The sequence below is a fragment of the Scyliorhinus torazame genome, chromosome 13 (genome assembly GCF_047496885.1).
Source record: "Scyliorhinus torazame isolate Kashiwa2021f chromosome 13, sScyTor2.1, whole genome shotgun sequence".
NCBI classification, from domain to species: Eukaryota; Metazoa; Chordata; class Chondrichthyes; order Carcharhiniformes; family Scyliorhinidae; genus Scyliorhinus; species Scyliorhinus torazame.
In genome coordinates, this window is record NC_092719.1 from 65,788,300 (window position 1) to 65,801,308 (window position 13,009).

The 13,009-nt window shown below is 43.6% G+C and overlaps 1 protein-coding gene across 4 annotated transcripts in view; it reads left to right on the forward strand.

Annotated features, from left to right (window-relative positions):
• Positions 1-3,881: 3,881 nt before the first annotated feature.
• bpgm (2,3-bisphosphoglycerate mutase) overlaps positions 3,882-13,009 on the forward strand; it is a 56,904-nt gene continuing 47,776 nt past the window's right edge. For 2 of the 4 annotated variants that reach the window (XR_011934081.1, XM_072471689.1), the window contains exon 1: positions 3,883-3,980. The gene's annotated coding sequence lies outside the window, so the exon portion shown is untranslated. Of the gene's footprint in view, positions 4,091-13,009 lie in introns of all 4 variants that reach the window. The other 2 variants (XM_072471692.1, XM_072471691.1) reach the window with 2 other exon arrangements.

Consider the following 13,009-nt stretch of genomic DNA (forward strand, 5'->3'; position numbering starts at 1 on the left):
TTGATTTGTCAGCAGGCTTTGTCATGTTTGGCCACACCATCCTCCCTCTAATCCCGGTCATCGGTTTCTCAGCTGGGTGGGTCTGCCCCTGCCTGGTTCCCTTCCTATTGATCCAGTCATAGTCAGAGAATTACTGCAACAGACTCTCTTCCCACTCATACCAGTGTTACCTCTGGAGTACGCCAGGATCTATCCTTGCCCCATTCAACTTCTCACTGGCATGGTATCCCTCAGTCATAGCCAGAAACATGTCAGGTTCCACACACATGCTGACGAAGGTTTGCTCACCTTCACCACCACCTCTCTCCACAGCATTTAACTTCACGTTGCTTCCTTCCTAACCCGGGTGGCACCGCAAAGCCAGCTGTAGCATTGCCAGGGTGCCAGTGATAGCGTGATCGGATGCACAACCAAGGGTCAGGGCCTGTAGAGGTCCATGCTCATGAAAGGAGGGTGGAGAGTGGGAATGAAGTGGGGTGGGGGCGGGGGGGGGGAGGGGTTGCAGGGCAGGAATGAAGGGGCCTCCAGAAGGTTGGGAGGTAGTGCCCATGTGTGTGGGGGATGACATTGCCTGTGGATGTAGGGGTCTGGGGGATCCTCAAGCCCACTTAGAGATCAGGTCACCCTTTCAAAACAGTAGCCCGATCTCTGAGGAGCTGGTCTGGCCAGTGAGTTCAGCTCCCCAGTGATTAAAATAATTTGAAGTGTGGGCTAGCCGTGAGAAACTCTCAGGGCCCACAAAAGTGACTAAGTACTGTGGGGAATGCGTCGACAGAGCTGGGGAGAAACTCCCAGAAAAACCCATCACAAATGACACTGTAGGCGTGGACCCGGGGCAGAGGTACCTACAATGTATGTAATACATAATCCTAAAATCTGCTTCCAGCAAAACATAATAGGTTGTAAGGCATCATGGTTTTTTTAGCCAACTAGCTTGGCCACATACGTGAATCCTTAGTTCCTATGGACGTACACTGAAATGGCTTATTCTGCAAGATGTCTTTTATCAGTCGCTGCCCCGATGGAATGCTGCTCGTAACAGAGAGATGCAGATAAGGTAGTCCTAGTCTATCACTACCCAGGGAAGCCAAGGACAGTTGATAACTAATACTTGTTATGGAATTGTGTCCAGCCGACATGGGCTGTATGTATAACTGTATGTATGGAATTGTGTCCAGCTGACATGTATAAATATTGATGATTTCGTTCGTTCAGTGGAAAGACGCATGGTATGCCCAGCAAATTGCTCCCGTTAGTGTAGTAAACTGTTTGATGTTGAAGTTCATGCAAGTGTTGAGTGATTGTTCTGAATTAATTCCCACTAACAACATTTAGAAACCTTTCCGTTAGATCGTGCCCAAAGATTCAACAATTTTAAAGCAAGAACAGGGTGTGTGTGTGTGTGGTGGGGGGGGGGGGGGGGGGGGGGGATAAAAGGGAAAGAAAGAAGAATACATTTATATAGTGCTTTTCATGACTATTGTATGTGTCAAAGCATCTTACAGCAAATGAAGTACTTTTTGAAGTGTAGTCACTATTATAGTGCAGAAGACTCAGCAGTCAATTTGTGCGCCATAAACAGCAATGACCAGGTAATCTGTTTCTGTGATGTTGATTGAGCGATAAATAATGGCCAGGGTAACACGGATAAGTTTTCCAAAATAGCAGACCGATTACTTTCATGTGAGAAAGACAGGGCTTCAGTTTAACAACTCATCTGAAATATACTCCTTCATCATACCCGCATACACCATTTGGACTGCAGTGGTTCAACAAGGTGGCTCACGACCACCTTATGAATGGCAATTAGGGATGGACAATAAATGCTGGCCGAACCGGTGTTGCCCACATCCTGTGAAAGAATAATAATAAAAAACAATGCAACATCAACACTGTACTACACAGGAATGGCAACCTTGAGTTTATGCTCAAATCCAGGAGTGGGTCTTGAACTCCAAGCTTTATAATCCAGAAGTAGGACTGCTACCAACTGAGCCACAATTGACACTCATACTCTAATAGGGTGGAGGGAAGACAAGATTAAATGATAAAAGCATTGATGGTGAAAGGCAAAATGAGATATTAATGGAAGAAGTAAGGAAGTAAAAGATGGGGCTTTCAAATTTTAAGCATTTGCAATATTTTGCTTTTGTATTAAAGTTCAAATAAATGACAAAAAGCAGTGGTGAATTTAATATTAAAATTAATGCATGAGGTGAATGAATAGTTTTTTGAGTTGTACTGTTCTTACCTCTGTTTTAAAATTGGAATGAAAGAGTCATAAATCTAATTCAAATTCAAATTAATGGTCACCAAAGCTTACCAGTTGACATTGCATGCTCCTTCCCCAGGAAGTGAGGCAGGCAGCCAACATGAATGACCCCATCAGCTGCGTTCAACCTTGACGTGTTCATGGGTGCTGTCCCTCGTATACTTGCACAGAATATCCCATACCTTTTTCAATAATGCAAAAACTGCACATTCTAGAAAGCTAAATATTAAAACAGAAAACATTAAATACACACAGATGTCATCAACAGACAATTATGAGAAACATTAGTAAACCAATTCATATGTTCTCTTTACAAATGCTGACAGGCTTGTTGTACAGGGCAGCATGGTGACACAGTGGTTAGCACAGTTGCTTCATAGCTCCAGGGTCCCAGGTTCGATTCCTGACTTGGGGTCACTGTCTGTGCGAAGTCTGCACGTTCTCGCTATGTCTGTGTGGGGGTTTCCTCCGGGTGCTCCAGTTTCCTCCCACAGTCCAAAGATGTGCAAGCTAGGTGGATTGACTAAGATTAAATTGCCCCTGGAGTCCATAAATGACTAGGTGGGTTTACGGGGATGGATTGGAGGTATGGGCTTAGGTAGGGTGATCATTCCAAGGGCCGGTGCAGTCTCGATGGGCCTCGAATGGCCTCCTCCTGCACTGTAAATTCTATGATTTTTAGAATTCTCTTTTCATGCATCAACAACTTTGATCACTGATGCGACCATCAATTCACTCAAGGACTCGTGTCGGAGTAAAACTGTGGTTTTAATTAACTATCAACTTTGCCTGCCTGTGACTCTTATACTCCTTCAAAGGGGCTGAGCCATGGACTGATCCGGTACATGCTCCAACCTCCTCCAACATCTTCCCCTGTGGGTGAAGCCATACAATGGCCCACAGATAAAACCCACAGGGTTAATAACATAGAACATAACTGGCGAATTAACTGTATTTACATTCACCACAATCACATGCTGCCAGACCTGCCTTGTTTCTCAGCACTTTTGTTTTCATTTCAGATCTCCAACAACTGCAGTATTTTGCTTAGATTTCTACAATGTTTTTCACATAGTAAACTGTCCCAAGGCACTACACCGGAATGTTACAACCAAATTTGACACCAGACCGCAGCAAAATATTACAACAGAAACATTTTGTCAGAAGTATAGGTTTACACGGGCATCTTAAAGGAGGAGTTCTAGAGCTTAGTTGAAAGCAAACCATGCCTTGATCAGAATCTTTTTCCAATCAGAAGAAAAATCCAGTAAAACCTGTCCGAACCGTTCATGTTTGTCTTGAAATAGAACTCCAGTGTTACCGGTACCATTATTACTCATTTTTACTGGACATTTTTAATTGGCAGTGATATGATTCAAACTGTTTCCCTTTCCACGCACACTGTATGTGCTGCTCAGTATTTCTGATTCAAACTGTATCCCTCCTCACAGACACTGCCTGTGATGCTCAATATTTCCATCAGTTTCCGCTGGCTGTCTCGCCTTTCCCGCAATCGGGCTCCCTGGCCAATCAAGGAGGGACCACTGTTTGTTTCCCGCGCTTTGATTGGGCCGCCTGCGGCTCGCTGTCAGAGCGACAAGCGGTGATTGGTCAGCACCGGTTACTGGGCTACGGCGGGCCTGGTGGGAGCAGCTGAGGGGAGAGGCCCGGGGCCGCTCACAAGGAAGGTGTCGGGGCGACGGAGGCGGTGAGTGGCGGCCTGGGGGCGGGACAGGGACGGAGAGGGTCCAGCGGAGTCTGTTAAGTCGGGGTCTCTCAGCCGTTGCCAGTGGGAGAGATCGGAATTGGCAGCAAAGGGTGGGTTCTTTGTCGTTCTGTCAAGACTGAGCTCTTGTCAGCTGCAAACCAAGATTGGACAGCAGCAGAAAATCTAATATCATTAGAACATTACAGCTCAGTACGCCCTTCGGCCCTCGATGTTGCGCCGACCTGTGAACCCAATCTAAAGCCCATCTACACTATTCCATTATCATCCATATGTTTATCCAATGACCATTTAAATGCCCTTAATGATGGTGAGTCCACTACTGTTGAAGGCAGGGCATTCCACGCCCTTACTACTCTCTGAGTAAAGAACCTACCTCTAACATCTGTCCTATATCTATCTCTCCTCAATTTAAAGCTATCATATCCAATAACTTCCCCACCTACATCCATTCCATAGTTACCAGAACCCTCCCTTTTTCTGAATCATTAGAAAGTGGCTTGTAAGGCAGGGACTAATGCCACTGGATTGTTATTTAAGGAGATGGGGGAATGAGGGGACAGCAGCAAGTTGAGAATTGTGCCCAACCCTCTCCTGTTGTAATTTTTGAGCTTTTACAAACTTAAACAGTATTTGCAACTTTTCTGTCATTATTATTTCTGCAGGTACAGTGCAGGGACATTTTTGATAAAGTCTTACTGGTTTTCATTCAGATTAATGATCTGTTGTATTTTCATGTACTTTTGGGTTTAAACAGTGTAGCCTCTAAAGAGGCAGAGCGAAAGTAAAAGTGAGAAGTAAATGTTAATTTAAAGTTTTTTTCTCTTTTTAAAATTTGAAACAATTCACATACTGAATGCTGAAGCCTCCACCCTTATGAGTTCACTTTTTGGTCAAGAGAGTCAGTCAATAGTCATGATTAATTGTGTAGGAGTACTTGTACTGTTACTTACAAGTCTTCACTTTTGTGATGAATTTACTTAATGTGAAAATGCAACAACTTGGTGAAAGTCATTGAGGCCCCTGGTTAGCACTTTTCATAGACAGCAACTTATGGCTATTTGCAATTCTCGGCCGACCTCATTTCCAAAATTTGCTGACCGATGTGCGCATTAATAATAATAATAATAATAATAATAATAATAATAATAATAATCTTTATTAGTGTCACAAGTAGGCTTACATGAACACTGCAAATGAAGTTACTGTGAAAATCCACTAGTTGCCACACTGCAACGCTTGTTTGGGTACACTGAGGAAAAATTCAGAATGTCCAATTCACCTCACATGCATGTCTTTCGGGAATTGTGGGAGGAAACTGGAGCACCCAGAGGAAACCCATGCAGACACAGGAAGAATGTGCAACTCTGCACAGACAGTGACCCAAGCCAGGAATTGAACCTGGTTCCCCGGTGCTGTGAAGCAACAGTGCTAACCACTGTGCTACCGTGCCAATCATTATTAATGGTGTTTGTCATTAGGATACTATGGGCATGATTCTCCACTCCCGTGCCGGTTGGGAGAATCGTCTGGGTCGCCTAATTTTCCCGCGATGCCGGTCCGACGCCCTCCCCCGATTCTCCCAAGCGGTGAGAACGGCCCCGTCGAGTTCCACGCGGTGCAGGCCAGAGAATCGCCCGAGACACCCAAAATGGCTATTCTCCGGCACCCCTGCTATTCTCAGGCACGGATGGGCCGAGCGGCCAGGCCAAAATGGTGGGTTCCCCCTGGCACCGTCCACACCTGGTCGCTGCCGGCGGGAACAGCGTGGGAACGCTGGGGGGGGGCGGCCTGCGGGGGGGGGCGGGGGGCTGGGGGGGGATCCCTCACCTGGGGGGGGCCTCAAATGGGGTCTGGCCCGCGATCGGTGCCCACCGATCGTCGGGCAGTCCTCTCTGAAGGAGGACCTCCTTTCTTCCGCAGCCCCGCAAGATCCATCTGACATCTTGCGGGGCGGACTCGGAGAGGACGGCAACCATGCATGCGCAGGTTGACGCCAGTTATGCAGCGCCCACCGTGTCATGTATGCGGCGCCGCCTTTACGTGGCGACAAGGCCTGGCGCGTGTAAATGACGTGGCCCCGCCCCTAGCCCATTATCGGGCCCTGGATCGGTCGGGATAGGTGCCGTTTCGCGCCGTCGTGAACCTCGATGGCGTTCACGACGACGTGGGCACTTCGGCGCGGGAGTGGAGAATCCCACCCTATATTTTCCCCAACAAAATATGACTGTAGTATTGAGAAAAGTTGGGCATGAGAGGAGCAGAGTGAGCACATTCCATTACCATTCCTAAATTTCTGTAATTCAGAAAGCATTTGCGAATGATGTAAAGCTAGGAAAGGATTGAAACTGATCCTGAAATTGCAACAGTAGAGGTGTTGTGAAGCCACTTCGGAGCTGATCACGAAAACTGATACTGGTGTGCCAAAGTCCGTAGTGCTCTTGGGCTGCACTGGGAATCACAGTTTATCAGTGACTACTTAAGTAGTTTTGGAGAGGAAGAGGAGGCAGAAAATCATGAGTGTCTACTGGTCAGCAATTATTGGAAATAAATTTCTGATTTTCCAATTTATGTTGGTAGGTTTACTTTGATCAAAAAGTACACATGACTTCACGTCTTTAAATGAAAGCACAGGATAAAACTTGATTGTAGCACAGTAATGTGTGCACCATTGCTGGAAGGCTTGGGTGCTAATGGAGTTCTAGTGCATTGTAATTCAAGGGATTAAGATATAATTGCAACTCTACCTTTTTTATCAAAATGTTGACGCATCTTAAGGAACTTCTTGTGATAAAAAATCGGAGCAGTGTTTATCTTGTAATGTGCATGTTACTACATTAAGATAGCTTCAAGTTAATACTCTAAATTGATCAATATTTCAATACTTTCATCCCTCAAAGTTGCCACCCAGGTTGATAGGGTTGTTAAGAAGGCGTATGGTGTGTTGGCTTTCATTAACAGGGGGATTGGGTTTAAGAGCCGCGAGGTTTTGCTGCAGCTTTATAAAACCCTGGTTAGACCACACTTGGAATATTGTGTCCAGTTCTGGTCGCCTCATTATAGGAAGGATGTGGATGCTTTGGAGAGGGTGCAGAGGAGATTTACCAGGATGCTGCCTGGACTGGAGGGCATGTCTTATGAAGAAAGGTTGAGGGAGCTAGGGCGTTTCTCACTGGAGCGAAGAAGGAAGAGAGGTGACATGATAGAGGTGTACAAGATGATGAGGGGCATGGATAAAGTGGATAGTCAGAGACTTTCCCCCAGGGTCCATGGCTGTCACGAGGGGACATCATTTTAAGGTGATTGGAAGAAGGTATAGGGGAGATGTCAGAGGTTGGTTCTTTACACAGAGAGTGGTGGGTGCGTGGAATGCACTGCCAGCAGAGGTGGTGGAGTCAGAGTCATTAGGGACATTTAAGCAACTCTTTGACAGGCACATGGACAGCAGTAATTTGAAGGGGTGTAGGTTAGGTTAATCTTAGATTAGATTAAATGGTCGGCACAACATCGTGGGCTGAAGGGCCTGTACTGTGCTGTACTGTTCTATGTTCTATTTTCATCCCAGTATTGTGAAATCTAGGTTAATGGCATTGGTGATCATTTTCATATTCATTCTTACTTGTGTATCCAATGAATCTGAAATATTAGTTTGACTACTGGTAATTCAAAGTCTGGGCCCAGTGAAGTTTAAATGTGTTTTACTATTTTGAGGTTTATTCTGTAATAAAATTATGTGAATTGAGTTGTAATGGTTAGAGGGAATGCTGTTTTATCTCAAATGATATAAACCACAAACAAATATATACCCACACACAATTTCACAGTTCAAATTACAGTGCTTGATTGATTCAAGATCGTTGTATTTTGAGAGTACTTTGAATGTAGAAAATACATGCCAAAGTGTTTCAGAGGCATAATTTAAATAAGAAAATCTATACCCACATGAATCTGTTATCTGTGTCAATGCATTGAAAAGTAATGGTGTAAAATAAAATTAATCTGAGAAAATCTCCCTCACGTTCCACCAGTCTTGATTATACTTCTTTCAAAAATATGTTTTTTTTATAAGATGCCTGAGAAAATAGCACAGTTCTAACAGTTTGTCCTTTGTCATTTGTACTTTTATTATTTATTTCTTTTTTTTTAAAAATTTGTTTTTAGAGTACCCAATTCATTTTTTCCAATTAAGGGGCAATTTAGCGTGGCCAATCCACCTACTCTGCACATCTTTGGGTTGTGGGGGCAAAACCCATGCAAACACAGAGAGAATGTGCAAACTCCACACGGACAGTGACCCAGAGCCAGGATCGAACCTGGGACCTCGGCGCCATGAGTCAGCAGTGCTAACCACTGTGCCACTGGGCTGCCCTTTATTATTTATTTCTAACACTTCAGATAATTAGCCTAATGTAGGTAAACTATTCGTAGTCTTTTGTGCATATAGATAATTTATTGATGCCACCTGATTCCCTGGCCTTGAGGCCAAGCTATGATTTGGTGATGTACCCTGATCTTTTGACACTTTCTCTTCTTTGAGCATCTCATCTTCTTCCACCTCTCTCAGCTCTCATTTAAAGTTCTCATTCTCTACCACTCGTCCAAGTATCTAAAAATGTTGTCACTGAAATATGTATATAATATATATATAGTATGATAAATGCTTTCCCCACTTAGCTTTTGCAGCAAGGCTCTTCTCATCCTTGGTAATTTCAATGTCTACCTCAAATCATTGTTTTCTCTCTCCTCTCGAGTTCACGGCTTTCTGCCCCCTCTTTAATCTCTCTCCACAAAAAATCCCCAGTGCATATAAACAGCAGCCCCCTTGAGCTTCCATCTCATTTGGCCTAGTCATCACCACCATTAGTCTCTTAACCCACACTGCCTGGCCAACATCCATTCCAGTGGAAATTCGCAACAACAAGCTATCAGGAAGTAGATGTTGTTAATTAGGCCAGCACTTTTATTGCCTATATCTAATTGCCGATGAGATGGTGTTGGTGAATTGCCTTCTTGAACCATTGCAGTCCATGTAGTGTAAGTGCACCCACAGTACTGTTAGGAAGTTCCAAGACTTTGGCCCATTAACAGTGAAGGAATGGCGATTTGTGTTTCCAAGTCAGGATGGTGAGTGGCCTGAAGGGGAACTTCCAGGTGGTGATGTTCCAATGTATCGGCTGCCCATGTTTTTTTAAGTGGTAGAGGTTATGGATTTGTCAAAGGAGCCATGGTGAGTGCTACAGCGTATCTTGTAAATGGTACACACTGTGTGTCAGTGGCGGAGAGAGTCCACGTCTAGGTTGGTGCAGGAGATGCCAATCAATCGGTCTGCCTTGTCCTGGATGGTGCTGAATTTCTAGAGTGTTCTGAGAGTTGCATTGATCCAGGCAAGTGGAAAATATTCCACGACTGACTTGTGCTTTGTAGAAGGTGGATATGCTTTATGGAGTCAGGAGGTGAATTACACTCCACAGAATTCTTATCCTCTGACCCGCCCTCGTAGCTACAGTACTTGTATTGCTGGTCCAGTTCGGCTTCTGGTCAGTGGCAACCCCAGGATGTTGATAGGGGGTATACAATAATGGTAATGCCTTTGAATGTCAAGGTGAATGGTCACTGCGTGGTACTTGTATGGCTCAAATGTTACTTGCCACTTATCAGGCCAAGTTGTAAAATGTATCTAAACAGTGTTTCTCTCTTGTGTCTTCCTATTCTAGCTAGTTCTCAACCTGGGTGATGCGGAATATGCATAGGCATTTTATGATGTAAATCTTAAGCAAATGACAGATTTGGTGAAAGCAAATCTTTAGATATTTTACTGGGAAGTTGGGAAGCATATAAGGGAGGAATGAGTAGAGGGTTACAACAATAGATTTAGATGAGGAACGATGAAAGGAGACTCGAGTGGAGCATAAATGCCACCATGGACTGGTTAAGCCAAATGGCCTGTTTCTGTGTTGCATATCGTTTTTAAAATACATTTAGAGTACCCAATTTATTTTTTCCAATTAAGGGGCAATTTAGCATGTTCAATCCACCTACCTTGCGCGTCTTTGGGTTGTGGGGGCAAAACCCATGCAAACACAGGGAAAATGTGCAAACTCCACATGGACAGTGACCCAGAGCCGGGATCGAACCTGGGATCTCGGCGCCGTGAGACTGCAGTGCTACCACGGCGCCACCGTGCTGCCCTGTGCTGCATATCCTAAGTAGAACATAGAACAGTACAGCACAGAACAGTCCTTCGGCCCTCGATGTTGTGCCGAGCCTTGTCCGAAACCAAGATAAAGCTATCCCACTCCCTGTCATTCTGGTTTAGCACAGGGCTAAATCGCTGGCTTTGAAAGCAGACCAAAGCAGGCCAGCAGCACGGTTCAATTCCCATACCAGCCTCCCCGAACAGGTGCCGGAATGTGGCGACTAGGGGCTTTTCACAGTAACTTCATTTGAAGCTTACTTGTGACAATAAGTGATTTTCATTTCATTTTCATTTTCATTTCATTTCCATGTGCCTATCCAATAACCGCTTGAAAGTTCCTAAAGTGTCCGACTCCACTATTACAGCAGGCAGTCCATTCCACACCCTAACCACTCTCTAAGTAAAGAATCTACCTTGGACATCCCTCCTATAGCTCCCACCCTGAACCTTGTAGTTATGCCCCCTTGTAATAGCTACATGCACCCGAGGAAATAGTCTCTGAACGTCCTCTCTATCTATCCCCCTCATCATCTTATAAACCTCTATTAAGTCACCTCTCATCCTCCTCCGCTCCAATGAGAAAAGCCCGAGGTCCCTCAACCATTCCTTCTAAGACCTATCCTCCAAACCAGGCAGCATCCTGGTAGATCTCCTTTGTGGAGGATTCTGCTATGTCAAGGCTGACCAAATTCAAACTAGAAATTGATGCTCCTAGTAGGATTGTTTTTTTTCCATCTTTGGGTTGCAATTTTATTAAAATAGCTAACAGCACTATCACAATGCATTTGTATCAGCTGTTGTTGTCTCCTATCCCTCTGCATCACTCCTTCATGGCTATGATATTTAACCAGGCAGGTTACAGCAGGCAGAATGAATGCATGGAGGGGAAATTTAAAATCCATAGCAGATATAACTGAATTGGAGAGAGAGTTATCAATCAAAGTGTAAGAACCGATAGTAATTGCTATTATTATTACATTTCACAATTGCTGACGTAAGGAAGAACAGGGAAGGTATATGTTTATTGCCAGCAGTTGATGCTAGGGGAAAAAGTTAATTGAATTTTCTAATACTACCTTGGAATTTTTGTTTGGTGGGAGTGGCAAGTTTGGAAGCATCATCTTGTCACCTTGTATATGGGTGGATATGGTAAAATTGCATTCTCATTTGACATTGATATCCTTGACCTATTTCCACAATCTCAACATTTTTGATGTTTTCAATATTAGCAATGCAATAGCCATCCTGTTTACCTCTTACAAAACTCGGGAGCAAGTTGATCCCGAGCAGACCATCAAAATTGAAAATTGTTCGCGACTGAGGATAGGAATGAGCTATTTTTGCAGTATTAGTCTTCTGAAAATCCTGCCTTTTCTGATTTTTAAAGTAATTGCAACTTTTAGAAGGGTGCCTTTTGGACATTACCAGAAAGTTTGTGAAGTGTAATAATGTTAAATACATTAAGCTAGCCTTTTATACAGAAGAAGCAGCTTTTGTTTCTTTGGACACATCCAAGTCCCTAAAAAAAATTGGCCCAAATTATATTTTTTGTCATAAAGAATGAGCCATTTTCAGCATATGCTGGGTGAAATCTGCTTGCTGCTTAAATGACTTGAGATGTAGTCTGTGCAAAGGGAAAAATCGAAATTGTTTACTGGATTAAAAGTGAAGTCATTTGATACTGTAAGCAAGCTAATCAATGCATTACAATACATCATACCAGCATTTTGATTGCTAACTGCCCCTGAATTGATAACTGGATTTGGAATATTTTGGGCATTCTACCTGAAAAATATTGATGCTTTTGAGTGTTCGGAGAACAGAAACATAATAATAAACCCAGCACTTGTAGAGCTAAACTTATTTTACAGAAGAAACTTACGGGGCTTGATCCATATGACACTGATTTTAAAAAGAAGGAATATTAATTTCCTGCTGCAGATGAAATTACCAGTGTAAGTAGGAATTTTAGACTTGGCTACACCATGACCTCTCCTGTGTGACTGATATGGTTGGTACAAGGCCAATGTCCTGAGTTCATTCCTTTGCCTCACTCAAGCTGTTCAGAGTGCAGTTTTCCAGGTAAGAACAGTTAACTTAGAAAATGTAATAATTCCAATTAGATATATCTGCTGGTAAACGTAACCTGGTTTAGATTTGTCGAAGTGCTTCTGAGTTGAATGTGAACAGTTTAGTATCTCTCCCATGCTACTTGTTTCTATAAATGGCTCTTTTCATAAATCTGCTCAATAAATTAGCCTGTTCCAAAAAGTGTCTAACGTTTGTTGAAATGTCTTTCAATTGATGTGATATGTACATCAATTCTAAGTAGCATCCGATAGCAAGTTTATAGTAACAGTGTACTACACTACATGCAAAATGTAGTCTGACACAACTGTCAGAACATGGACTGATGTGATTTGCATTTTGCAATGAAAACAAGATGTGGCACTTGGAGGAGGCATGCAAATTGTTTTAAAATTGTGACAGCATGGATCTACAAAGAAAAGGACACTTTTTTCCTTGTTAGTGTCTTTTCTTCCCTTGCTCTGAATTTTCTGTCCTTTGTAGTTAAAGAGTATCTTAAAGAGAAGAGTGAATTCAGAGGAGTTTAGTTGTGTGTGTGTGTGTGTGTGTGTGTGTGTGTGAGGAGGGGGAGGGAATTTACAGAGAGAGAAACTGAGTGTTCGGGATTGGAGAGGTGGGCTGGTGATATGGGAGAGGGTGTTATTGGGCAAGAGAAAAGTAGAGATGGTGAGGTACGGATCCAAAAAGAGATTAAATGTGTGTGAGGAACTGGGGACCAGGAAGCGGT